The 26,095-nt window shown below is 40.8% G+C and overlaps 1 protein-coding gene across 9 annotated transcripts in view; it reads left to right on the top strand.

The window, feature by feature from the left end:
- The window catches only part of dlgap4b (discs, large homolog-associated protein 4b), a 104,565-nt gene that overhangs the window by 39,645 nt on the left and 38,825 nt on the right, over positions 1–26,095 (top strand). For 7 of the 9 annotated variants that reach the window (XM_079683449.1, XM_079683442.1, XM_079683448.1 and 4 more), the window contains one exon: positions 25,114–25,163. The exons of the other annotated variants lie outside the window; for them this stretch is intronic. The gene's annotated coding sequence lies outside the window, so the exon portion shown is untranslated. The remainder of the gene's footprint in view (positions 1–25,113; positions 25,164–26,095) is intronic. 9 annotated transcript variants of the gene reach the window in all.

A 26,095-nucleotide genomic window follows, 5' to 3' on the forward strand; every position in this document is an offset into this window, starting at 1 on the left:
GCATACATGCTCTCGGCGCTCTCTCAAACTCCCCGATATTCTCAGGCGGAGCCGAGGACCCGACCAGCACCTGCCAGACGACACTCCAATAAATACGGTTTAATCAGCTAAAAAATACTACTTCAATAATTAGTATAAATTATGTACAAATACGCAATAAAGTGCAATATTACCCGGCCCAAAGCCGTCAGTCCATAGTGGCGAAGTTACCTTCGTCACAACATATTTAACAGTGTGATAATGGAAAGCTTTGCACAAGATTGAACTACATTAATCCTGAATACACAGAGCTCATCTGCAAATGTAATCAACAAGTACATTTTCCCAAGAGGTTGACAGTGTATTCCTGTGTTTGCTCTGAGGGTTAGGTTTGCAACCAGGCTAACGTGCCAAAATGGTAAATAGACCCTGAGGGGGGAGGAGATGAGATTAAGGCCACATCAACTGGCCACAACTCCACTTTGGTATCATCAACACGTCACTACACAGGATGTCCACAAGTCAAGCCATGCGCAAAGCTTTAATAAAACACTCCTGTGCAGGTCATCCTACTAAGAGCTCCTCACACAAGCACATCTAATGATTTCCAGCAGTACCAAACCAAGGTCATTGGGTCACTTTCCATTTTTGCAGTCTTGATCCCTCACCTATTTCCTTTCTAACCTTTTAGAGCATACCCCATCCCTCTCTCTTGTTCCTCTTTAGTTCATCCCTCATAAACTATTTTCTGCATTTGTGAATAACCTCAATTGCAGCATCACATCCCAACCTTCATTAAGCTACAGTTGTCATTGTGGACCCATTAACATGGCGTGCTTGAGCCTTTCCGGGACTGTGACGCGTGACTGTGTCTGGCTTAGGATTTTAAAACCACCTGCTGTCTGCTCCAAATCTGGGATAGATGGTTGGATGGATGGAAAATATAATGACATGGTGAATGATGAGGGAGTGTATGTCGTTATGTTAATGTGTGTGTGTAGTGTTTCGTTTGTTTGTTTTTGTTTTTCTCTGAGCAACAGTTGACCATGACCTCCAGTGGTCGGTTCCAAGGGAATGGAGGAGCTCATCTGATGTTTAGGTCTGTGTGTGGGTTTGTGGGTTTTAATTGTGTGTAAGGTGAGCATCTGGCCTGGCAATAAAACATGACTGGAGCCTGGAGCGTGCAGTGGACGGGGGCTGTTGTGCACTTCTGCGAAGATGCCCACATCTGTTTTTGTTCCTGACATACACTGGGAAGTAAATAACAACAAAATGCACACAGCAAAAATGTGGTTAACAGATATGACACGTATCATGCAGCCCCTCTTTGGTACTTAAACCTTCTTTGCGTTGGCATGCACTCACACAGCAGTTATAGCGCGAGACATACATATCGTATGCTACCGATTGCACACCATAGACCTCAGCCAGGGGTCTAACCTGGAGGAAAATAACTGCAAAAATAGCATTCACACACAGACACATACATTCTTGTGCTCTGACCCATGCTTAGCCTCGGACAAATCAAAGCTTTTTCTCTTATCAACGCTGTAGCGAGTTGACCTTGTAGAGGACCAGGGTTGCAATCATAGGTTATAGTAAACAACTCTTATGTTATTATGCTATACTTCACGGGTCGGCAATAGGCGGCCCGCGGGCCATTGGTGGCCCGTCAGCAATAATATTTGGCCCGGAAAATTAAAATAAATACGGTACATATTTTATTTTTTTACAATATAGTACCGACAGTCACACATATAGGCTATAATGTCAGAATAGATAATCAACCTACACCTGAAGAATGCTTATGGTACTTGTATCCATGTTGAGAGTGAATGACACACAGCACAGGCACAACCTGGCAGCAGGGTGCACTGACGCTGATAGTGGATCAATAAGTAGACAGCGCGTGGTGCTGAAATAGCCAACATGCGGTTTGTAGCTTGAAAAAAATAACACCAGCACATTAAATCATTCAAACGTAGTGTTTACTTATATGTGAACAGTAACAAAGTTCAGTCAAAACATTGACAACAAAATCGGAGAAGCCGCTTGGTCATGGAGGGCGAGGGGTGGTGGACGGTGCATATGCTGCCACCCCAGTTGGCAGCTTTGTTTTGAAAGAAAAGTTTTGGCTCATCGGACATTTATGAGAAAATCCCTAATGTCCGAGTGCAAGTGAATGCAGCACAAGACGCCAGCCTTGTAACCCCTCCCCCGGCCCTGGCCCGAGCGTGGAAATGTAATTGTCATTTGAACGGCACTGTGCAAAACGAGATGTATTCGGTCTACATTGACAGAGAAGAGACTGTCAAGTTTGACTGTACTCAGCATTGATTCAAAACACACTAAAGTTTTGGATCTTAATACTTTTGTGAGCAGGGGGGGGACTGGACATCTCTGGCTCCGAAAAAAATTGGCCCTAGGCCAAATACAATTGCCGACCCCTTATTGCATAATGCCAATATGTATGTTGTGTTTGTTAGATGAACTAGTTGAAAATCATAGATGAGATAAAGACAATTAGGTCAATAGGAATGCCTCAACATGTGTCCAATTGCCCAAACAAAGCCTAACAACCTTAACTAGGCACATTAAGCAAACTTTGTATTTCCCCACCTAAACATAAATGGTGTGCTGTGTTGTTACCCTCTTAACCAAACCAAAACAGTACAGATTAATGGATTAATGGCTGAATTGCTCTACCTGTCCTTCTGCCCTAATGTAAGCAGCAAAACGTTAGCTTCTCAGGCTAACTAGCTGGCTTAATCCAGTACGACATCCAAGGTCAGGGTTATTTATTTTTAGGGATGATACTTACCTCATTAGCATCTAACACATTCACTGTTCAATAATAACCCACTGTGTGTTAGCGAGTGCTGAATGTGTCTATGCTAGATTGAAGACTGACGTTAGCGGCTTTGTTGCTCTATTGGATTTGGAAAAGATTAAACTCAATTACGCAACCAAGCTCACTATTTGAAACGGTGTTACATTTACCAAAAAACACTGATTAGTTTTTATCCTCAATGTTTTTACGTTGACCATTACAAAGTTTTGTTATATTAGAGAAATATGGAAATATAAGGATGCAAATGTTATATCGTCGCAGAGCCTAAACATATTTAGATATTATTTACAAGCCATATGGCCCAGCCCTAGGTTATATGTCAGTCGAGATTGAGCGCCACATGGTCCTATTCATTTCAGTACTGTCCATGGCCACTGGGCAGATCACTGAGGATAAACAACAGATGTGACTAAATGCTTTAAAGTGTTGAATTCAGTGTCAACTTGTAAAGCAAATCTTAACTTTCACTGCTGTGTGTATCCACTGATACTCAACGACAGTTAGGTCCAAATATATATTGACAAAGCAAAGAGCTGAGATGATAAAATGACCCAATGTTTTTTTGAGTCCACTCTCAAATGTATTTAGGGAGGGGAACTAATTCCGACATTGTTTAGCATTGCTGTTAATCTATAGATTTCATCACCCATCGACAATTAACATGGACCTCGTCAGCGTGGGTGCCAGGATGAGACAGATCCTGCATCCCACAGTCATTCAGTCCCCGTCCTCCAGAGAGACACTATGTACTTGGCATAGCTACTGGTGCGATCACATTCAGTGTCACAGCCACGCAGTCGTATTCAATTTGAGAGGTAGACCGGCAGTAAGGGAAGTATGAGTCAGGCTTGCTTTATAAAAACTCCACAAAAGTTATCACTTCATGGTTGAGCAGGACCTTTAAGTGGCTGATTTTCTCCATTGTCCCTCCAAGACTAATATAGAAATGAATAAATAGAAATAGAAGAGTGTTAACTGAGATGTGTGATTGTTCTTGGTTGTACTTTGCTGTTACTGTATCTTACTCAAACACGACTCACACCACTTTAGATGTCCTTTTTTTTCATTTTTCTTTATCCTCTTTGCTAACATTTATTCCCTGCTGTGTCTCTGACTTAGTCTCGACAAAGCATTTCGTTGCAGTACATGAGGCCGCTGAACAAAAGGCAAAGTCCCATCGAGCTGACAGGTCAACTGAACCCAGTGTACTTACAAAACGGACACTTCAAGGAAAGTGAAAGTGTTGCAGTTTTCATTTTCAAGTTTACCGTTCTAAAACTTTTGCTGTGAGTGGGAGCTGCCGGGCACTTTTTGAGTGGTAGTTGACTTGATTTAGTTAATATCAAAATCCATAAGTGGGATAGAAGCACTGCGGTAATGAATAGGGTAATGTACATTTGGGACTGGTGCAGTGGGGCTGACATGAGCTTACCAAGCTCATAGACTTTCTCCAGGCCAAGATGGACCGGCCCACCAAGAAAAAAAAAAACGGTCTGAGAACACATTTTCTAATATGAGAGTTATACTATTTGTAGATTTAGATTACAGCGGTTGCGGTTTAGGATTTTTGCCGGCTCGTGTTATTGCAACATTTCTAATAACACCAGACGGATTGAAGCATTTTAAGAAGGCTAATGATGTTACATGTCATTTGTTAGACGCTTTTATCCAAAGCGACTTACATACATTCTGTACTGTGGACAATCCCCACAGGAGCAATTTGGGGTGAAGTGTCTCGCCCAGGAACACAACGACATGCTGACTGCAGTGGGACTCAAACTTGCTACCCCCTGATTATAAGTCCAGCACTCTATCCACTGAGCCACAGCTGCCCCTTAAGTTATCATTATATAAGATTAACATTTTTAAGCTGAAATTATTAAACTAGAAGGAAATTCGGAGAGTGCAGACTTCAACCAAGGCCATTCCCATAAGTGAAAATGATGCGTGCATGCACCCTGTGATTCAGATCCGCTCCAACATAAAATTGATTATTCATTCAAATCAGAGCAGTGGTTTTCTGTGATCTTGCTGACACACAAAGAAACCAAACTGAAAACATAACCCTCATTGGCTGACTTAATAATTTTCCTTGGATATTTCAATTGTATGTCACCATTGGTCAAGAGTATGTTAAGTAAGCAAAATGACCTGAAAGTGTGCATGAAGAAGTAGCAACAGTTTCTGTGATTCACTATAATGTTTATGATGACTGGTGTTTCCAGATTGTGGACAGACAGGGTGTGATTGAATGGACAGAGCTTCTTCTCAACACTAACTGTATTAAATAGACTTTTAAAATAACTATTAAAAGCTAGACAAACCATTTTCCATTATTGTTTAAAAAACATGCATTTACAACAGCCCAAACTAGCTTTTATGCAAATGAATGCACACATAATTCATTATTAGTAAATGTACACGTCTTGAGCCCTTGTGTTCTGTGTAGCATGCTTTTTAACTACAAAACATTTTCATTTGAAAAAAGATGATTAGGAGTCTTACCACTGTGACCCACAACAACATTACATAATGTGCATATAGAATATTTAACTCTGGGAATATGTAAGATCTCCCTGAAGCTGTATCTGCTCTTCAGCAGAAATGTACCCTTAGGTGAAAACACATCTGATGCATATTACATCCCTCTCTGTCCCTCTTATTTTTACATCTGTCCATGAAGTTTAACATAACTCAAAAATATCTGAATCAGCCAGGTGTGATGAAGCCTACAGCTGGTGTTTGGTCATGTCAGTGGAATTAGAAGCTTCCCTCGTCCCAGTAAAGCTGCTGTGGTAAGATGTAAGCTCCTCAATTGGCTTGGGATTGGTTTGATGGAGACAGGCTCATGTAATAATGTCAAAGTGGTTAAGCCCTGGGGCATCTTTAAAGAGCTTTCAGCTCCCTCACACAGGGAGAAAGACAGGGGAAGGGAGGATAGAAAGAACCAGAGAACGGCGGAGAGTTGAGAGACCTTTTTCTGCTCCTGTTGGAGAATGAAGCAGAGGAAAGAGGTGGAGGAAAGGCATCTTATTTAGGCTAACTTGAAATACAGCAGCAATGAGGAAGAAGACAGAAGAGTCCTTCATCCCTTGTACCAGCAAACACACAGCTCGGAGTCAAGAGATGACTAAGCTGTATTTCCGTGCATTCGCCGATGCTTTAGCACCTCTAAAAGCCTCTGGCAGTGAAGCAGTAATGTCCCCACTCTTCAAAGGAATCTCCCAACGCCCCTGTGATGTACACTAAGGAGGACTAATAAAGTCTCTGTAATTATGGTTGACATGTGCATTTCTATTTAGCATTTTTAATGTGATGCATTACATATCTGTGGGCGGTAAGAAGGAAAGCAATCCAGTCGAGTTTAGTTGAGATTCCTTCACAAAGCCTGGACCACAGTAAAGTCGTTCAAGGTGGCATAGCTCTCTTTAGGCAAAAAATGGTTCATAACCCACTTTGTTTACCTGCACGAGTCATGTACAGGTAAAATACCAGTACTCATACTGCGCTAAATGTGTCTTCCATCCATGGTAATTGCATTTTTCTCACTTGTGAGTTGTGAGCCTCAGCCAAACTCCCATGAAGTGCACATAGAAGGTTATTAATCAGCCTCGGAGGTCAGAGAAATATGCCAGCTCATCCCAATCTTGTTTTCTCCTCGAATCAGCTAAATCATCCACAACTTCAGCGGGAGAACACATCCTGGTGTGACAGATCTGACTCTAAGTGAGTCGCCTATTCACATCCTGCAGATGAATTACTGACACCCGGAATCGCTTCAGGAAAACGCAGATTCAGGCTGACTCTCCCGTCGTTAAGTGAGCATCTCTGCCCGTGAATGACAGCATGCAGGTGAAAACACCAGTCTTCCCGATCCTTCCTCTCTTCAAGTGACGCCAGATTTTTCCCCATGACAGGCTGGTATGGTTGTTTGTCACATTAACACGGCTTGACTCAGGATATGAAGTGGAAAATTGAAGGAGAGCCTCAAGCAGGAGCAGTCCTGTTTATTTAAATCACACAAACAGGAATCTGCTGATTTTGCCCAGAGAAGGAGATACGTATGAATAGGGAAACTGACTGGAGTTGCATTAAAAGTGAAGGTTGAGTGTACAGAATAATGTTTGCTTTGATCATGTGAGCTGATCAATGTTGAATGAGGTTATGCATTCAAATAAACAATGAGGGATTCACATAATTTATAATCTAATAATTATATACAAAACAAAAGTGAATTCATTGTTCTGTCACCTCGGTAGCGGTCAAGTTATCTTTCTTTTTTGCATCCTTGTCACATTCTTTCCCCTGAACGGTATTCGAAAAATATTAAACTACCTAATTATTTAATTCCAGATTTAATCAGGCAAAGCACAGTTTAATGGCTGTAGGAATGTGAGACCACCCCGTTATCTGTTGGTTCATTAATGCTTTCTGATTCTCTAATTAGTCTCCATTTACAATTCAGTACAAAATGTACAGACTTGGTAAAAACATAGTGCCTCTTCAGAACAGAATGAGAACTCAGCCTGAGTTGTTCTATTTTTATGTGCGGACTCTCTGTGCAGCCTCAGTGTGGATGTTGTTGTGGCTGATGATGTTACGTCAGACCTGGAACAATCAGAATAACCACAAACGTGTTCAGCAAGTGAATCTCAAACATCAAGAGAACAAGAAAAGGTAAGTGTATACCAGATAAAATAATCATTATAATAATATTTATACAAATATATTATAAAATACATCAATTATAGGAACAGACACACACACACACACACACACACACACACACACACACACACACACACACACACACACACACACACACACACACACACAAAGGATCAGACAAGGACTGATCAAGGCAGGAAATAGCAGACAAACATGACTCAAGGTAAGTAAAATAGCAAAATGCAGAAACTTAATTTATCCAAAAACTTAAATTGGAACACGTGTTGTAGTTTTGAGCTATTCATCAAATCGTATTCTTAGAAGTTAAATAAATACAACCTAGTTTTAGTCTTTAAAAGGCCTAGTTAATTTGCTCCTCTAGCTCTGTTCAGGATTCCATGGGAGAATTTGAATAGAAATGTACAATTGAAGCCACTATGAAGCACTAAACTGCACATAAGCAAGTTCTTCTTCAGTGCAATAAAGCAGACACAGCTAACTTTATTTCAAGATATTTTATTATGTATGGATGGAGATATCTTAGCTGTGATACATGTCAGCAATGGCAATGGTTAGGTTGCCTTAAACAGACAATATCAGAATAAAGACATTCTGTTGGGAACAATTTATTGCATCATGTTGTAGTTTTTACTAAAGCAGTGTAGGGAGCAGGGGAAAGTGTGTCACTAGTGATGACTATGAATGCTTTGGTGGCTAGCTCCACTGATGTTTTAAGGGTTCCCCTGGGACCGAGTCACAGATGTTGAAATAGAGATCTGTGGCACATTCCGATTTAGCAAGAAAAACATGAAAGTGTCTTCAGGAGTCAACATTTGTCTGGCTTAATGATGTTCATCACTAGGAAAAGAAAGTCAGGAATACATAGTGTTTGTGTCATTGTTAATTCAAAGAGGATTTCAACTTCAATGCCTGGTAGGAACAGAGAAAATCATTACAAATGGCCCCAACTTCTCACTAAAGAAAGTCAATCTACAGTTGTTGTATTTTGGTTCATTTAAATAAATGATTTGGTGGATAGATGTATGCTTACATGTCACCAGTGAGTCAGGTATTTTCACATATTGGCACTCATTTTGGTTCAGGTCCAATAGAGTGGTGCAGGGATGACGTATTTACCCGGAAGTAAGCTGCGTATGGGTTCCCTCGACAAAAAAGCAATGGGATTTCTGGGAAAACAGCTCGAAATAAGGTCTGTGGAAAACAAACCTGTTAGATAAATGCACATTTTGTTCAGCCGGATAATATCCACATGGCTACCCTACTTTTATAATTTTCTAAACATAAATCTAACTGCCAGAAGCAAAATGCTAACGTTATGCTATAAACAAACTACAGCCGAGTACAGCAGGGTCGCACGACTTCAACGTCACGCCAACTTAAGATCCATATAAAACATACAGATTCAAAATTGTACGAGTTGAAGCGTTTGTTTTAACAGTTTGCAGGAGGCAGGTTGTGAAGCTGACCGTTGAGAGGCCCGACCAAGCAAGGAGGCAGAGGCAGAACGTCCAAAATACAACCCGGTGTGGGCATTTATTACTCACAGGCACATAACACAGCCTCAATCTCGCTGTTCACGTGAACACAGTCACCATCCACAAGGATCTCACACACCCTACCTGTCCACTGAAAGGGAAAACAGAGCCTAAATACACACACACTAATCAATCAACAAGACACAGGTGAGGGGGGAGCAGACAACACAGGGCACCAGGTGAACACAATCAACAACAATGAAGCTACACAACCCGTAAGGAAGGCCCACATCTATGGGCCCAGAGATCACCTCCGTGACACAGGTACTTGCTTTCAAGCAGAACAGGGGCAAACAAACTTAGCGGGAGTGTTTACTGTTTGGCGTAATGACGTACAACATCCTCGACAACTTCTGTAGTCCTATTCAGCCACTTGTTAACAACCATCGTTTTTCAGACACGTAAACTCTTCAAAAATCACCAGTGGGGTCACTGCCGATGTATTTAATGTCGTAGAACAAAACGTGATCCGTCTCTTAAATTTGTGTCAAACACAGACCTTATTTGGAGCTATTTTCCAAAACCCTATGGAGAAATCCCATTGACTCTGAGACGGGGGAACCGGTAGTGTTAAAATGCTAACTCACTTCTGGGTTTTAGGACTCGTCACTGCACCACTCTATTGAGGGGTATGAGCTGTCATTAAAGAATATTTGAAAACTGAGACCTCCCTTATAGATTTCCCTTGCACTGTTCATTGATCCGAGAGATAGGGAGTCAGAGGCGGTGCAATGAAGGTGCAAAAGGGTACTTTATTTGAGAGCAGCTAAGGTCATGTTGTCCGGTTGCAGTCTGGGAAGAAGAGAGAGAAGCCAGGAGGGCACACCATATATATATAGACAACACATAACATGTCCGTGTGGGAACACTACCCCCAACTGTAGCTCCATGTGTGAATTATGTAACCCAGTGTATTAATGAGTGGTCACTACACGGGAAACATTGTTTTAAGTGTAATCAAAAGGCATTGAGCAGCATTTCAGGTCTATTTCTATTCAACATTCATCTCATTGTCTATTCTGCAGCTAGAGAACCCAGTGATAATAGGCAGACAAAGTGAAGCTTAGGGAATCTGTAACCCTGTGCCTTGAAAAAAGATCAAAAGCTTCAAAGTGATGTCTGATTGTTGAGCAGTATTCAACCTTGACAAAGAAGCCACACACTCCCCCATTGAATTCAGATTGTTGGCCTCTGGTACTTGTACAAATGTCTTATACTAGTTTGGAATATGTGATCCTCTGGTATTCCTACTCTCTTGTTTAAGAATTGCAGCAGGTAGCAGTTAGGTAATATCAGAATACAGTATGTCGGCCAATATAGTACCCAAATGTTTAAATACACAATGTTGGCCATTATTAAAACGTAAACATCATTAGAGCGGAGGTTTTGGATTCATCTTGGGAGCCATATGTGAGAAAATGTAATGTCCATCTGTCCAATAGTTGTTGGGATATTTCAGCACACCAACATTGACATCCATACATCTTCATATTATAGCATAATTGCAAATCTTGAGGGTTCATTTGCACGTTTACAACAACTTGGTACAAAAGTGGTTATTGTGGCATCCTTCAACAGAACTCCACCAATAAGTATAAAGAGAACTAATACACATCCATTGTGTCTGCTTTTGTTTGTGTATGAGTCCGGTTAGCAGTACAACAGAGGCTTAAGTCTTGATCACCTACTTGCCATCCCCTATATTTCTCTCCTTTGCTGTCACATGGCATCATATCAAAGGAATCCATCACCCATTTTGTTGCTAACACCAATACACTAATATAGTTCAGCGATGTCTTCAGCTTCTGATGTCATTAAACAGTCTGCTAGACATTACTTGACACAAGCTTTGACATAAAGTGTCAGGTAAGAATCAGTGTCTTAGTATCAAGGGGCCATCGTCAATTCACTGAAACTCCTTTTTGAACACGTTCAGAGTCACAAAAAATCTTGCATGGATAGCTCAATGCAATAGTGATGAAACACCAAGAAGTTGCTGCACAGCAGGGTGTAACATTACGTGCCTGGCAGTGCCAGAGGCAGAGAGAGTTGATTGAGAGGCAAAGTGTTACATCAGTTATTACGCACAAAGTACGAGGACATCTGCACATCTGTATGCTGCTGCACAAACAGTCATTTCATAAAGTATGACTCCAATTGCAGTGATCACTGAACATTAAAGGGCAATCAAAGCAGAACAATTATTGCATTAAAAGATTTCATGCAGCAATTCCACAAATGAAAGCACATTTTCTGATATTTTCTCCGATATTGGCATTTCAAACGTATCATTTCTAATCACAGTGTAAATCTCGGCAAACCTTAAGACTTCAACATTTCTTCCTGCAAGTATTTTTCACATTCATTCAACACCAAGCTTTTGTGCCAAAGCATAGATCATCCCAGTTGTCCTCACTAATGGTAGCTACTGATCATTCACTTGTCCCTTCCAGCTAAAACACTGACACAAATAAAGTGATTATGTCCATATCCAGCATGAGAGAGTCTGCGTGTGTATTCTTCGAGGAACACCTGCAATGTTGCACACACACACAATCCTGTTGCAGCTGATCTGCAGCATATGTTTGAGCCAGTGCTCGAAAACTGTCCAGATGTCTGCTTCACGCTTGTCTTTCTTAGGAGGGGAAAACACAAAGCGGGTCGCACGCATGGACCATTAAGAGATTATTATTCCGAAGAATAGCACATTAAGACCTTTTGTACTTAGCCTAGATTCCTGTCCATGCCCATACTTCTTCACTTAAAGGGGTTTACTGGAGCTGCTTATTCTTTTGCATTATCTCTATGAAAACTGGGGGATAAATATAATTGGATTCTTTTATTAGTTGAAGAAAAGTGAGTATGTTTTTAACTTAAAAAAGTGAGCACTAAGTAACCATTCTGTCTTTTCCAGTTCACATGAGCAAGAAGCCCAACTTGTGATACCTCTCGTCCTGAGGGATTTGAATTGTCCTTGAGGCTGTAGATTAATTGAATGTCCGTGTCATGACATGTCAGGTGTTTGTAATGGTCCTGAATATATGCATCTTATGATTCTACATTTTTTAAGCCTGTGACCTCCCTGCATGCAGCCCGTGGATGACTTACAGCACGTTACTCACAGGCCGCTTTAAATCACTGCTATTGCAATAGGAAGCATGCAAATAATACTTAATTTAAGCTCAACCTGTAAATAATCCATTGCTGTGAGCTAATATAAATAGCACATTAACAAACTACTTTTTTTTTTCCAAAGCTTAAAATCACCCACGCTGCTCTCTGGCTGTCTAAACAGGCTATTGTTGCAGCTCAGTAAATGCAGCACTCGGCTGTCAGTGGATGCGGTCTCTCTTTATTGGTGAACATCCCATGGGCTTTTACAGTAGGCCAGCCTGTTCTTGTCCTACTTTTCAGCAGCATGCCTGTCCTCCTTCATTGTTGTCTGTTAAATGTGACGTGCCGGCACTCCTTTCACCGACCTCTCTGAGGTATCAGACAGCAGCTTTGCGAGACAGGGTGGCTTGGTCTGCATCCATCCGTCTTGTTTGCCTCTATAAAATCCAATTCCCCCCTCTCGTGCTAGCTACTCTCAGCGACACTCATCCATCTCTTGCTTCCAATGAATCTGGGCCGGCTGGTCAGGTGCTGCAGGCGCGTCATTTGTTTCAGTTAGGTCTTCAACCCTCCAGCCTACTTTCTTCTGTACTCTATTCTCTCTGTTCAAATGGGCATGCAGCTGGCATGTAACTAACAAAGGGCCTGGTGATGCTATATTCAAGCCTAATAATATCACAATAGAAAGGAGGGAATGAGCTTCATATTTTCGCCATCAGCAGATGCTTTAAACCAGGGGTACTCAAATACAAATCTTAAAGGTCCAAACACATTTTTTTAATAAGACAAAACTCCGTTTATTACGGTCATTCAAACTTTTAAACAATTGTAACAACATTCTTAACACGAGGTTGCAAAAACAAAAATAATCTGGATGCAGCAGTTTTCATTGTGTCTGTGCTTGATCCCTCAGTCGCAGTGTAAGAGCTGCACAGTTATGAATAAAGGCAGCTGCTCCCTCTTTCATTCAGCATTCCCATTATTGCTTTTTGTCCACTGAGGTTCGTCAGGCCCAACACATCTTCAACAAACTCCCCCTTTGCCTCATCATAAAAACTCACAAACATCAGCAACTGAGCATTGTCAGTGGTGCCAGTGGACTCATCCACAGCTAAGGAAATGCACTGTGCATTTTTTTATTCCATCACAAAGCTGATTAATCAAATCACCAGCCAGTATTTATGTTCTTCTGGTTGCTGTGGAATCTGAGAGGGGGATTTGCTTGATTGATTTGATGATTATTTCCTCTTTTTGTTTGCTTTCAAACATGGTCTCTACTCTCCATCACTTTAGTCATGCATTCTTTTATACTTCAGTTATTATCCAGTGGAAATACCTTACCTACTGGCCTAGTTCAATCAAAGTGGTTACTTTTTTTTGGCTGGGCAGTGTAGTTTTACACAGTCTTATTTGACTTTCTCAGGACTTAAAACTGTTTTTTGGGGGCAGACCCCCACAAAGAAAAAAAAATATTTACACACGTAAGGTCATCATCTCAACAGTTGTGTATGCTCATCCGTGAGCAGAGCATCAAGTTGACATGTCTATAACAGCTGAATGCGCCGATTACCATTTTGTTCAGCTTTAGTACGTTTTGATTCAATGCTGAGTACAGCCAAACTTGACAGTCTCTTCTCTGTCATTGTAGACCGCAAATACCTCATTCCTTCAGTACTTGGGTCCGAATGCTTCTCGTTTTGCGCCGTACCGTTCAAATGAAATCGCCGCCAATCATATTTCAACGCTCGCGCCGTGGCCGGGGGAGGGGTTACAAGACGTGCGTCTTGTGCTGCATTCACTTGCACTCGGACATTAGAGACGTTCTCTCATAAATGTCCAATGAGCCACAACTTTTCTTTCAAAACAAAGCTGCCAACTGGGGTGGCCGGTAGGTGAAACTAGGCTACTAGCTACAGTACAGATGCAACTAGATGAGCTGTTAACTCTCGCTCTGACTTTTTTTTTTTTAAACACACATTTTTCCAACCCGCATTCCGCGAAGACCCGCCCTACTGTGCCTCTGATTCGCAGACTGTTGGTGGGGGGAAAAAACGCTGACGGGATGCTGAATGTGATTGAACCAATGCGTTGACAGACACACACAGACACAGACAGACAGACAGACAGACATACAGAGCGCTGTTTGCAGTGGACATAGCGGAGAATTTTGACTCGTTGCGTTGTCTCAAATATAACACAGATAATACATATGAAAAGTATAATTTGCTCAGAGTCCAGAGACAGTTGTGGTTCGGTCCGGATCCGGACCGGAGTCCGGACTTTGAGGATGCCTGCTTTAAACCAATAAACAGGATGTAAACTGTGAATGACTGCCATGGCCAGGTTGTTGGCAGGCCGTCTGCCATAAGACAGCGGTTATTGCATCAATGGTAATCCTATGGGTCCCAAAGGGGCAGTAATTGAATGTAACTTATTCAGTTACACATATATATCTATGTCTCCCACAGGGGCTTTGGAAGAGTCTCCTGAGTTTCATCCTGCAATAAAGACAGCAGAGAGTTTAATAACAGTAATGGCACCTTAACAGCTGCTACCTGCCGCGTAATTGAAAATGGAAGGTGTCGTATTCCATTTATTCTAATCACACCTTGTTAAGTAGCTGAAAATAAAACTAAATCAAAAATCATCCAAATCTATGGTGATTGTTTTATTACATGGTCCCCTCACAACATGTGAAATAATTATGTTAACGGTAAGACCCAGTAGACAGTGTTTGGCCTGATAGGGACACTTAAATATAAACCTGAGGCTCGCGTACCATTAACCACATGGCCATTCAGCAACCTTGCTGAGAGGCAGAATTGTCCCATTGTTCCCCGGTAGCTTCGCGAACATGAGAACATAAGCTGTCTCTTGTTGTTGCTCTGCGATACTGTACTCACTGACAGGGTCGGCCCAGCACACATATACAGCAATTGCATCATATGGTCAGTAATGTACTACAGTCGTTGTCTGCCTGTGTGTTCGATAATATACATTATTATGCAGTCAGCCTCTCTGCCTTTTCATTAGCCATGCTAGCAGCTCAATGGATGGAAACATCGGTCCGTGTGTCTGTTGATACAACAATTTGATTCAGGCTGAAATATCTGAAACTATTTAAATCATTTAGCTTGCCTTAAGACAGGCATGCATGGCCCTAATGTTTGATTGATTGATGCATGGTTTTAATAAAGAATATTTATAATTAGTGGTTTGACTGTGATGAAATGTGGTACAGATATCCATGGTGCCCTAAAGATGAAACAGAATAACTATTGTGATCTCTTTTTCCTTTAGCGCCACAATGTGGTTGACATTTTTGGTTTTGTTAAATGGAATAAAAATGTCCAAACTATTTCATAGATTGCCATTGAAGTTGGTTTGGACATTCATGTCACCCATTGGATAAAGATGTCAAAACTTCCCCCCGAAATATTCATCTTGTGCCAGCGTTACATCAACATTTCAAACATGACATTCCCATCAGCCCAACCTTGTGTTTAAGCCCCTGTCACACTGTCCCGAAATTGACACCCGATGGACACACGATTAAGGAAATGTTCAAATTCGGCTCTGATCGTAACAACATCGGGCCATTCGTGAGGGCATCTTAAGCCATCGTATGACCGCCGCTGGCTCCGGCAGCAACTTCGGGAGCAGTGGTCAAATCTTTGGCATGCCAAAGATGGCTTAAGATGCCCTCACGAATGGCCCGATGTTGTTACGATCAGAGCCGAATTTGAACATTTCCTTTATCGTGTGTCCATCTGGTTGTTTTATTGCACAACAAAATCATGTAAATATATTGTGTAAATAACCCAATTTTTGTTCTGTGAAACTAAAAAGGATATAATATATTATTTTGAAGGCGAGGAAGTTGTTGTTGCTATGGAAACAACATGATGGAGAAAACTTAATACTTTCTATATACGGAGAAAGTAAAGAACAAAGTCGGAAAATATCAGTACAGTATCATAATACTTCAACATAATTGTTTGAGTTACTTTCCTTGCAGTTGTATGTCTTAAATGTCATGTGGGATGGGTGGCGCAGTGGTCTGTGCGTTTGATCATCAGATCAAGGGGGTGTTGGGGAACTCCAGTTCGAAACCCGCTCCCGCCCCACTGCTTCAGGCCGTTGTGTCCTTGGGCAAGACACTTCACCCGAATTTGCTCCTGTGGGTATTGTCCACAGTACATGTATAATATCAATGTGTACTTGTAAAAGCGCCTCGATGACTTTGAATGACTTTGAGGTGTGAAGATGGGCGGTGTGGCGCAGTGCATTGGGTGAAACCCGCGTCTGTAAAGCCGTTGTGTCCTTGGGCAAGACACTTCACCTGAATTGTCCACAGTAGATGACCATTACATGTATGTATGATCTGTATATGTAATGTGTATTTGTAAAGCGCTTTGACTCATTGATAAAGCGCTATAATAACTATAAGGATTATTATTATTATTATAATGTAAATGTTGCCTTTGTGTGTGGTTCGGGGCCATCTTCGTGCAAAATTCACAATTCCATATTCGTGTGTCCATCGGGTGTCAATTTCGGGACAGTGTGACAGGGGCTTTAGGGATAATTTGCACTTGTTAAATGCTAATCTTAGAGGGTTAATATGGTAGACATTACACTCTGACATTAACATTTAGCTGAACGTAGCGCTGCATAAAGCCTCGCAGAGCTGCTAGCATGGCTGTAGACTTAGTTTGGTTACAACTCATTTTTTTAATCTGTTGATACTAGTTGATTTTCATTTATTGTGCACTACTTTTCTTGATTTTTTTCTATACTTCTTATAAAAACACATTGTAATGTTGCAGGTTTTTTTTGTTTGTTAGAAAAACGTGTTTCTTGGCTTATACACACAAATGAGTAAAACGGCATAGTGCAATATTTCTGGCAGTAAAGCAAGCACCAGTTGTAAATTCTTGGCGTGTCTCTCCTACATGAGACTTCACCTGGAACCTGCTAATATCACATATGCTAGATATGGCCAGTGGTCCATTTTGCCTGAACACCTAAGCTAGATAATGTGCAGTGTGTGTGCTGAATTAATGAATATATAATAGACTAGACTCTATCCTCATTAAACATTGGGCAGTGTTTTAATGAAATCCCTGTTCAAAGACAAATACACATGCCAAACTACTCAAACACATCCACTCACAAAAAGACAAACAACAGTCTAAGATGATAATAGACTAAACGCATTGTAGGTGGCCCACATACTGTACACACATTATTTTCAGTTGTGAAATGGACAAAAAGTTGGGCTTCCATTACCATCAATTTCATCTCACCACCTTAACTCACTTAATGTGCAACTAGGCACTAAATAATCCCTTTTCCTCTTGATACTCAAGCCCACAGGCAGCTAAGATTAATTGTTACTGTGACTTAAAAATGGTCTGAAGATATGTGTGGTAATTTAGTTAATGGCACTATTTTCCTCACTACTTTCCCTTGCTTCAACAGTACTTTATATATCCATATGCCCACAGTGACCTGGAAGCTGGTCAGCTGTGTGTTAAAGTGAGTGTGTCTAAAGTATGTGAATATGTATGTCTGCGTCTGGTGACACAAAACAAATATTTATTTCACAATATTTTAACCTTGTGCTACTGTATAGCTGCAGCCACAGATAAATGGACATACTTGTGTGTGTGTGTGTGTGTGTGTGTGTGTGTGTGTGTGTGTGTGTGTGTGTGTGTGTGTGTGTGTGTGTGTGTGTGTGTGTGTGTGTGTGTGTGTGTGTGTGTGTGTGTGTGTGTGTGTGTGTGTGTGTGTGTGTGTGTGTGTGTGTGCAGATAGCTGATGCAGTGCATCTCTCTCCTGAGCCAGGTCCTACAGAGCTAGCGCGCTGCGTTCACAGTCGGCCTTCATTTTACCAGCAGGCTCCATTTACACCGTCTGCCACTCGAGCGTCTATGACTAAGACATATACGGATTCTCTGGCTTATCACAGGTAGAGCTGAGGGCAGCCTGCTGCAACATTTATGTAATGTCTTGTACTTAACATTCTCTGTTTTACAGAATACGACATAGAAAGGATTGTTCAAAATGCAACACAAACACAGACAGAAACACACAGTGATCAATCCTGTCGGGCCTGAGTAGCAAATGGACTGGATGGTCTGTGTGTTTTTGCAGATTATGCTAAAATAAACAACTTAGAAATTCAAAGTGTATCTTTTAATACTATATAAGGCTCTGTAATACTCTTAAGCAACAGAAAACGCTCAAGTGCACATTGAATGAACTGAGAGTGAGTTTTGAAAAGCTTGAGTAGATAAGACCAGGCACTGGTAAGTGGCCTATAGTTGATTTTGACAACTAATTGACTCTAGAAAATAAAACTTCTAGGTCCCTACACAACAGAGTATCTCCATAGTCATACAAAATAAAAGGTTTGGCTAGTTGGAGACAAATGATGTAGCCTCTGTGTAAATGTTTGAACCTGTCATTCTGTATCTTTCAGATCATGGACCCTTAGAGTTGATTTTACTGCATTGTCCAAACAATAATTGAATATGGTCCAAACATAAATCTTCAACTAATAAACCTTTGATCCTCATCACTACATATCATTTAAATATATACAGTATAGTATTCTCACAAGGTCTGGTCCCCCCATATGTTATTGAGTTGTTGGAATCAAGGTAAACACACTTTCAAATAAATAAATGCTGCCACTTAATATTTAACAAATGTAATCAGTGGAAGTTTGAGAATATACAAATAATAATTTCTTGATTCATCTGTTGAGGGAGAATCATTTTCTCCTTTCCACCAATATTTTCTGGTCTTTGGTCGGAAAGCGTAAACGTGGTTTGAAATACAACTGCTAGATAAGAACCGGGTCAACAGGGAGTTGTATCAAATGCAACCTTGACATAAGGTTGAAGCAATTATATTCTACTCTAACCTATCAAGAGGGCACTTCAGGTGATAACATTAATGCATACTGGAAATGGAATAAAAGGGAATTGATGTTCCAAAAGATGACCCTTTTCAAATGTTCTCTAAACATGTTTCAGTTTTGAAAGCCCTGCTTTCAACACGGAGACATTGACCAAAGTCAAGCCAGATCCAGGAATAGATGTAGAGATGGACTTGCCCGGGATTGTGGCTGGAGTTTGACTTTTTTCTGTGTTAACTCATAATGTTTACCAATTGCAAACGTTGACTGAAGTAGTGGCAGGGGCGGACTGGGAGGAAAAAGTGGCCCGGGGGTTAATTGACGGACAGGCCCACTTAATGCGCGGCATGTATCGGCGGGCCGGCGACGAAAGTATGTTACTTAACAAAAGAACCTATGCATTTTATGTTATTTTGGATAATTATTCATATAGTAATCACATTACCTGAGCCCTTGAGTTGCCTAGAGCAACACACACACACACACACACACACACACACACACACACACACACACACACACACACACACACACACACACACACACACACACACACACACACACACACACAAGTATGTCGCACAGCACCGGCCCACCGGGAAAACTGCCGGTATTCCCAATGGCCAGTCCGCCCCTGCGTAGTGGGGTTGAAAGAAGTGGCCTGTTCAATATCAACCACAAAAAGTACAACTAATCATTTGAAATAGACAAAAGAGCGTTATTTCAACATAATGTTAGCAGAGATTACAAAGAGGTGTCGATGCCTTGATAATTAAGTTATTTATAATTAATTTGTATTGGTTTTCTATTTATTTATAGGTACTTTGACTTGAGTTTGGGATACATCAGTGATCCATCTTTGGAGTACATTTTGTTCAGCTCCTTCTCTCCCTCTCTCTGTACTCCACCCCCTTGTTCAGAGCGAGGAAGAAGTTCAAAGAACAAAAGTAGGCTGATCCGCTACAGAGCTGAGGAGTTCTGTGATTTCAAAAGTGGAAGTAGTTAGTAGTTCCCAGAAAACATACACATTTAACTACCAAATAAGATAATGAAAAACAATATATGATATTGTTTAACAGAAAGTTGATCTTAAGGGTTATGCCTTACTTTTACCAGACTTGGTTTTGAAGGCATGTATAACTTAACATCAAATATCTCAGAACTTGTTTAATAATTCAAAGTCTAATTAATCTCCTCTCTGCCCTCTGAAGCCAGCTGTATACATATGATGACAAATCTGTAGCCTCTGATTTGCCTCTGAAATCATTCATTTAAAAAGACTTACCATCTGCCTCTGGCTGCAGATCTGTGCTGCTGTGTGTTCCTGCGTCGTTCTATTTGTTGAGAGATTGTTGTCATAGGTCACTGTGATTGGCAGGACCTGTTCACTCAAAGATGCAACATGCTTTTACAGAAAGAGACTAAATGTTGTCGAAAAACATTTTTTTTTATATGTTGTGACGATCTTCTTCTGATCACCATCTTTTCATTAAAACTTTAAATTACAAATGTACTTTTTTGGGGACATCTGCCACAGTTGACAGATGTTACTTTGAGTCCCTGTTTACAATTGAGGGCATTCAAAAATATGTTTTTAATTAACATGAATAACTGAACATTCTGTAATGATAATTTGTGTTGTCATACATTTTGCACACACACACACACACACACACACACACACACACACACACACACACACACACACACACACACACACACACACACACACACACACACACACACACACACACACACACACAGCTTCCATTATTGCAGTGACCACATTTAATCCAGCTGCCATTTCCGCTGCCAGCTACTGAGTCATTAGCATAATTATAACATGCAGAGATTTTTGGAATGAAAGTGTGATTCTTTCCAAAAGCGTTGTCACGCTGCCTCACTTGTGGTTTTCCTCCTCAGTCACACTTAAGTTTCCTCCCATCTGCTCACTGAATACTACAAATTGCATAAGTAGGAGCAGTTCTCATCCTTATCTTCACGAAATGTCCCAACAGATTTCTGAAGGACTGTCTGTTGGCCTTTTTCACCAGCCTTAGTTAGATGAGGGTTTTTTTTAACGTTTATGTAACTGTTTTAAATTTCCATACTTTAGTTACAGCATTTGAATAATCAATGTTTTGCTTGATAAACCCAGACATAGAGACCTTCAGGTCCTGCAGTAATTGGGTGTCATGGTTAAGAAGTGACAACAAAGCTGAATAATTACACAACTCTGGCTCGCATCACTGCATTTTGGAATTGGTCCAAAAATAATTAGGTAGTTTAACAATCATATGTTGTTTCATCTCTCAGAAGAGAACCAGTAATCAGATTACTACTCAGATAGTAATGAAGTAATAAATGACAGACTAGAAATAGATGACATTCAGAACAAGTTTTCAAAAGAGAAAGTAACTGAATATAACTTTCATCATCCGGTTACATTGACATAACAGCCGACCAGATGTGTTAATTCATAATAATTAACACATTAGTTTGTATTTAACATGTCCTTGTGAAATAGACCTGTAAGTGATAAGCTAAAAAGAACTAAAATAAAGAATTAGGAAGTCTAAGACTCTACACATTTGACAGAAATCCATCCAAAAACAATACAAGCAGAAATGTTTGCTTAATATTGTTTTGTATTCTAAACTAGGTTTGCCCGGCTCTGCGACATTTGCTGCAGTATAAAGGAATCATCAATGCAATCAATGCAGATGGAAAATCCGAAACATCTAATCAAATGTAATTGTTTCTCAATTGGAGCCAATTTCCATCGTTGAGAGAGATTTTGCACAGCCAATGAACAGATATTTATAATGCATTTCCTAAATGAAGGGCCCAATCAATCTCATTTTGTATTTATCTTACTCTGCCAATACAAACCTGGTGCCCTGATGTGCAGTTTGACATTAGTCCTTCCAATCTCCAGTGTGCGATGAAGTGGGAGAAGAGTGGTTTGGCTGAATTCCTGTTCCCGAATCAGTCAGTCCTTAAAACTCCATAAAGTGTTCTTTGTTTTTTCTTCTTCAAATTCATCTGTGCTTTGAAATGTTTCTCCCAGGAAGTGTTAGGAAACCTAATGGCCTTCTTATGTGGCTCCAGCTGTACGTGGATAAAGTTATGGAGAATTGGTTCACCCATTATCACTCACCACTTTTAATTATACACTTGCAGTCAATTTCTTTAAAAAAAACACTTTGATTCTCTACAATTGATTTTATTCATAATAATAATAACTAACAGGTGGATTTTGCTCTTGTTCTTGTCATTCTTCTTCTTGTATCTAATATGAGACGACCTTTAACACTGTGAAGCGGTGCGGGTGTGTGTGCGTGCAGTTTTTCTTGACATTTTAGTGCAAAAGGTCACAGCACTTTTGAGTAGTGTGTTTGCTGATTCTATCCCAAAAGTCAAAGCTAACCACGGTGGCAAACTGTTTTAAAATGTTTTACTTATTTCTCGTATTCACAACACCAAAAGCAACAAAACATTTTTTATTTTTTTTAAACCTTGCATGTATGACTGAATAAAAGAAAGAGAAGAAAACCTTCTGCAAAATGAGGATGACATTAGCAGAGTAAGTTATGATACTTAAACAAGGTCAACGATACAACCAACAATAAATAAAAAAACAGATCATAAACATACATCTAATATATATATTACTTTTAGAAGACAATAACATATCAGAAAAGCTTTGTGCGACAGCGGAAAACAGGATTGGTCCAGAAGGTGCAGGACGTTGGTTCAGTACGGGGGCGCTCAGCCAATAGGCTGAAGGGACCTCTAAAGCTGCCTGAAGGGCAGCCGCTTCATCTGGCAGTATCATGATATTAAAGCCAAACAGAGGGACAGCTTAACATTTGCCACCTGTCTCCCGGTTTCATTTCAGTCCATCCTGCTTTTATATTTCCCAACTCCTCAGTCAACATGTTCAGACTTTGTTAAATGTTCCTTTGGCATATTTCCACTGCAGCGGGGTAGCTCCGCTTAAGCGTCCTAAGCGTCCTCGCTCAGGCCTCGGGCTGCCTCGCTAGCCGTCCGAGGCCGTGGCGCATTGCCATTACAGTTTAGGACCTGGGGTACTAACGCAGTGTAGGCGGGGCGGTCGGCTTTTTTTTGGCCAATGAGATGTAGGAACGTCGTCACCTCCTCGGTCGACCACGGTGTGCTTTTTTTTGACGTTGCCATTTTTGTAGCTCCTCCGTTTACAAAAATGCTGTGTATAAAAATGCTGCAAGCTTGCTTCTAGATATATATGTGACGCTAGGGATGATCTCGCGCGCGATCTTGTGTCGATTCTCTCTGACCAATCAGCAGTCGAGAGTGTTGACGTCACTAGTTCAGCCCTGGCCTGATAGAACCACGATTTTATGGGGCCGGAAAAGAGGGAAAAAGTACCCGTTCGCCGGTGCTACGCTATATGGCCGCTTGAGGACGATTAAGGACGCTTAAACGGGGCTGCCAGCTGCAGTGGAAATGCGCCATAACATTCCAGATTGCATCCAACTGAATACCTCTCACTCCTCTATTTAAAAGACTGAAATCGTATCTTTCAGGACCCTTCCTTTAAACAAATAAAGCGTGAAGGAGATACTGTTGAAACATGTTGGAGTCAGTGGAAGAACCGTTCCCTATGTATATATGAAAGTCTTATTGTAAGATAACAAAAACGAAATTATTCTTAGATGCAGGTTACGACACACTTGTGAAGACTATACACCTGAAAACATAGTTAATAAACCATAGTTATGAAGATTTGACTTCACATTGGCCCTTTTTAGTATGACCATCGGCAGTTTACAACCTGGAACCTGGTATGGACAGTCCACATCTGTTAGAAAATCACAGCATAGGTCCTTCGTTCAAGCACTTAAAACACATTTTAGAAGACAGGAGAAACAGCCTATTTTGTGGTTTAGTAAAAATCAGGATCCAATGTGGATACCGTTGCTTTCTTCCCGCTGAATATGTGTGTTTTTTATGTGCCACCATCAAAGACTACCAACAGAGGAATGCCCCAAAAAATCAAAGAGAATACCTAACAGTTTTCATGCTGGGAGTTGGAAATATGTAAAGGAATAAAACAGCAATAATACGCTGAACAATGCCTCGTTTTAATATTAATATCAGGGTTATACCTTTCTAGGCGCTGTGAATTTGAGTGCTTGTGAAACTAATGAACAAAGGCGTCTCACTGAATATTCGAGGGAGAGGAATCCATAATGCAAAATAAGAGCGGGATGCAGTTTGATGTATGACCTCAGAGTCTTTCCCTTTGGATTTAAGATGGCTCTTGTCAAAGTATGGGCCTTATGTAGTTGTTGCCGAGAAGCTTCAAGTCCTTCTCTGACATTGGACATGATAAAAAGACAGTGTTTGAAATGTGATTGACAGGAGTATGATGTACACTTAAAGCAAGCATCTAGTCTTAAGGAGATAACGTAATAAACTGAAGCATACACATGTAAATACTTTAGATGTCCGAAGGCACACCAACATACACACACTTATACACAACGTGCACTGATCAAACTCTTCAGTGTGGACTCTGCGGTGTTACCAGACAGGACTCATGGGGAGTGTGTGCAGACAAGAGCCCTGATCCAACATTGTAATAGTTTCTGGAACACTGCAGTGTTATAAAAGCGACTGGAATATGGATGAGTGCTTGTGTACTACCCTCGAAGGTGTGGGAGAGGAAGAAGGGAGAGATAAACTAGGGCAAGGAATAGTAAGGTAGACAACAAGGTGGAGCTACTCGCAGATACTTCACTGGCCTGAGCCTGAACACAAGCTGCCCTCAAGCACTGGGTCTCAATCTGATCATTTTAACCCAATTCGCAATGCTGCATGGCAAACATACTCATCACATCTTTGTGTGTCTGTCTGTGTGGCTTTAGCCAAAAGATGCACTTTTTTTCTTGTAAGTAAATAAAGCATGACATGGTTGTAGTGGTTAGTGACATGCATAAACGCTGACACATTTTTCCTTATATCTCTTTCAGGAAAACCTCCTCCTACTCGGATTGGTGCTTCTGAAAAATGAGCTGCCAATGTAAGTCATTTGCCTGACCTTACCACTCAACCGGTAATGTTGCTTTTCAATTAATTAAACCTAGCAGAAGTTAATATTGAGTACACAAACACTCATGCTGGCACCGAGCCGTAGCCTCGGATTCCTAACCTTTAACTTTCTGCTCCTCACTAACCATCAGGGACAGGATTCACCCCCGACTCCATTTATTAGAATCTAATTGCTATTCCCCGCAAATACGCTGACGGAACATCAAAGGCTGACTCACTGCATGACAAGCTAGTGGAATTCAAATCAAACACAATCCTCCCTTCAGTATTATGCCACACAGTTGCTACCTCTGGTTTTTGTTTTGTCATTCCCAGCACAAGGAAGGCTTTGTGCTATTAATAATGCATGAGGATGTGAGACTTTCCAGTGAGTTTTCCAGAAGCTTCTGTAGTTGTATTACAAACTACTGCTGGTGCTGTAGCTCTCAAACAGTTCTCAGGGCAGAGTGGTCGGTCAGTGCTGGTAACAGTCAAGATAAGAAGCTGCAGCTTTCAGAGAAGCACAGTGGATAAGATTGACATGTGAGGAACAAGTTTACAGGAATTGTATAGTGAAATCACATCTTTTACACATGACGTACTCATTTTATGTATTTGATATGGTGAGTGTGTCACATCAGTTTCCTATTTTCACAAATTCTATTGACAAAGAGCAACATCAACGTCGTCAGGAGTTTGTGACCAACTCAATCAAATGCATAGTATTTACTGTACCACAGTTTCCAACCTGATAGGAAAATATCTGACTTTTAAGCAGCTAAATTCATCCATTGTTGAAATAAAACGTTTTAGTAGTGAAGCTTTTAAGCTTATGAGTTGTTTATACATTAATGGAACAGGTTGAACCGTTCTTCCAACACTTGCATATTTCTTTCACTGGATTTTTGATTTATATGATATTAA

Source organism: Notothenia rossii (assembly GCF_949606895.1).
Source record: "Notothenia rossii genome assembly, chromosome: 5".
Taxonomy (NCBI): Eukaryota; Metazoa; Chordata; class Actinopteri; order Perciformes; family Nototheniidae; genus Notothenia; species Notothenia rossii.